The sequence below is a fragment of the Otolemur garnettii genome, unplaced genomic scaffold, assembly GCF_000181295.1.
Source record: "Otolemur garnettii isolate 467f Iridium unplaced genomic scaffold, OtoGar3 scaffold00044, whole genome shotgun sequence".
In the NCBI taxonomy this organism is placed as follows: domain Eukaryota; kingdom Metazoa; phylum Chordata; class Mammalia; order Primates; family Galagidae; genus Otolemur; species Otolemur garnettii.
In genome coordinates this window covers 7,026,843-7,029,622 of record NW_003852439.1, presented here as the reverse complement: position 1 = coordinate 7,029,622, position 2,780 = coordinate 7,026,843, and the positions used below count along the sequence as shown (strand labels likewise).

Here is a 2,780-nt window from a genome sequence, read left to right as displayed (position 1 = left end):
CCAGCATCACCCGCTCACCCCACCTATTGGGATGAAAGCATTCTAGGGAAGGAGGCTCCCTTGGCCACAGAGGCCCCGTGGCTACAAGCACAGCGCCACCAGTACTTGCCCTTTCAGCAAGTGGGGGCAGCCCTTCCTAAGGCTACACCCCAGGCTCATCTACCACCCGCCACTTGATGTGACCCAAACTCAGTTCTTCTTTGTATTTTTTCTGGAGCCTGACCCATGAGCTTTTCTGCATCCCCTTTAAGATAAAAATCAAATCTTTAAAGGCCATCTTCAAAAAAACACAGAATGGCTGGAATTAGATAAAAATAAAGCTTACCCATTTCCTTTCCAGAGCTTCCTGCTTGTCTGAAAACATGTTGAGTCAGCAGCCCCTTTGGCTAAGAGGAGCCTCCCGAGGCCCCTCCATCTCCTGCAGAGGACAGGATGAAGGCCGTGTTGGTTTCAGCATGTGTGGTGTCACAGGAGGGGGACAGCAGCCAGACCTGCCAACTTACTGCTGATACACTGTGTGTGTGGAGCTTCCCACTTGAAGGAAGTTCATCCATCCTCAAAGAACTCAAAATCTCACTGCAGCCCACAGAGATTCAGAGCACAGGGTGGGACAGCGTCCATGTCTGCTTTAACATCAGAGTGTGATCTTATTTGGAAGCAAAGTCCTTGCAGATGTGATTCAGGTGAGGTTACACCTTAGTAGGAGGAGGGACATCGTCAAGTGCTTCCCCAGGTCACTAGGAGGCTCCGTCTTCCCTGCACCACCAGCAGCCCTCTGCTCTCTTTAGAGTAGCTGCTGGCTCTGAAACAAGAGAGGAGGTGCAAGAAGACCCTCTTTTTAAGATTTCTCCAACAGCTCTTTCTGTGCTGCTCAGGGAGGGCCCGTAAGGTATTGTTCTGGATTCCCACGGCAACTTAAAGGGAAATTTTCACAATGTCCAGAGCCCTTGATGTCCTACAAAATGAAAGAGGAGGATGACCTCAAATTCCTTGCAGCAGGAACTCACTTAGGTAGCACCAACCTTGACTTCCAAATGGAACAGGACATCTACAAAAGGAAAAGTGATGGCGTCTCCATCATAAATCTGAAGAGGAACTGGGGGAAACTTCTGTTGGCAGCTCCAGCCATTGAAAACCCTGCTGATGTCAGTGCCATATCCTCTGGGAATACTGGCCAGCAAGCTGTGCTGAAGTTTGCTGCTGCCACTGGAGCCACTCCTATTGCTGGCCACTTCACTCCCAGAACCTTCACTACCCAGATCCAGGCAGCCTTCCGGGAGCTTTGTCTTTTCGTGGTTACTGATCCCAAGGCTGACCACCGGCCTCTCACAGAGGTGTCTTATGTTAACCTGCCTACCATTGCTCCGTGTGACACAGATCCTCTCTGCATTATGCGGACATCGTCATCCCAGGTAACAACAGGGAGATCCCTCAATAGGTCTGATGTGGTGGAGGCCAGACCATGAAGTTCTTCGAGGTTGTTTCCACCATCTCCCAAGAACATCCGTGGGAGGTTATGCCTGATCTCTATTTCTGCAGAGATCCTAAAGAGATTGAATAGGAAGAGCAGGCTGCTGCTGAGAAAGCTGTGACCAAAGAGGAATTTCAGGGTAAATGGGCTGCTCCAGCTCCTGAGTTTACTGCTGCTCAGCCCGAGTTGCAGACTGGTCAGAAGGCTGCAGGTGCCCTCTGTGCCTACTCAGCAATTCCCCACCGAAGACTGGAGTGCCCAGCCTGCCACTGAAGACTGGTCGGCAGCTCCCACTGCTCAGGCCACTGAATGGGTGGGAACAACCCCTGAGTGACCTGCAGCTGTTCTTCCACAAGCTCTTCAACAAGATAGAAATAAAGTGGGAGGAAAATAAACATCAGTTTAAAAAAAAAAAGATTTCTCCATAGATACTGATTATCTCTCTTTGTCTTCCTTGGTTTGGTTTCATTGGTTGCACTCTAATTTCCAAATTACTCTGTTTCAAGTGTTCCAAGTTCCTTAAGCCACTTACAAATGTGAACCTGTTATCAGGAGGGTGTCATCTGGCTCTAGGGCGTGTCTCCCAACCTAGCCACAGTGGGCTCCCTGCCTCTGCCCTGCACTTCCTCAGGCCAACCCGGACACCCACCTTATCAGGAGCCTGTCAGCAGTAGGCCTGCAGATGAGGGCTGGTCGGCCGCCACACCAACGATGTAACTGCACCATGGAGGCACTTTTTGGAGCCCTGACAAGTTGATTATTCTCCTGGCTGAGAGATGGGCAAGCTGGGACTTGGGCAGTCTGATTACGAAGGGCAGCAGCAGGCTCCAGTGCAGTTTCACACCCTTGAGCAGATTCTCCCCATCTTATATCCAAAGTTCCCAGCCTCCTCCTCTGCCCAGAACCTCACTCATATTCAAAAAGAGCAATTATGGGCAAGAGACATGAACAGAACCTTCTCTTAATATGAGACGACTGACCAACAAACATGAAAAAATGCTCATTATCCCTAATCATCAGAGAAATGAAAATCAAAACCACCTTGAGATAACACCTAACCCCAGTGAGAATGGCCCACATCACAAAGTCCCAAAGCTACAGATGCTGGTGCAGATGTGGAGAGAAGGGAACATTTTTACACCACTGATGGGATTCCAAATGAATACAGTCTCTTTAGAAAGAAGTATGGAATGTTTATTGCAGCCCAATTCATAATTGCCAGGTCATGGAAGAAGCCCAAGTGCCCATCGATCCACGAATGGATCAACAAACTGTGGTATATGCACACCATGGAATACTATGCAGCCAT

The 2,780-nt window shown here is 49.4% G+C and overlaps 1 pseudogene; it reads left to right on the top strand.

Moving 5' to 3' along the window:
* The first annotated feature begins 934 nt into the window (after window positions 1-934).
* On the top strand, window positions 935-1,805 carry LOC100941035 (annotated as a pseudogene).
* The last annotated feature ends 975 nt before the right edge of the window (window positions 1,806-2,780 follow it).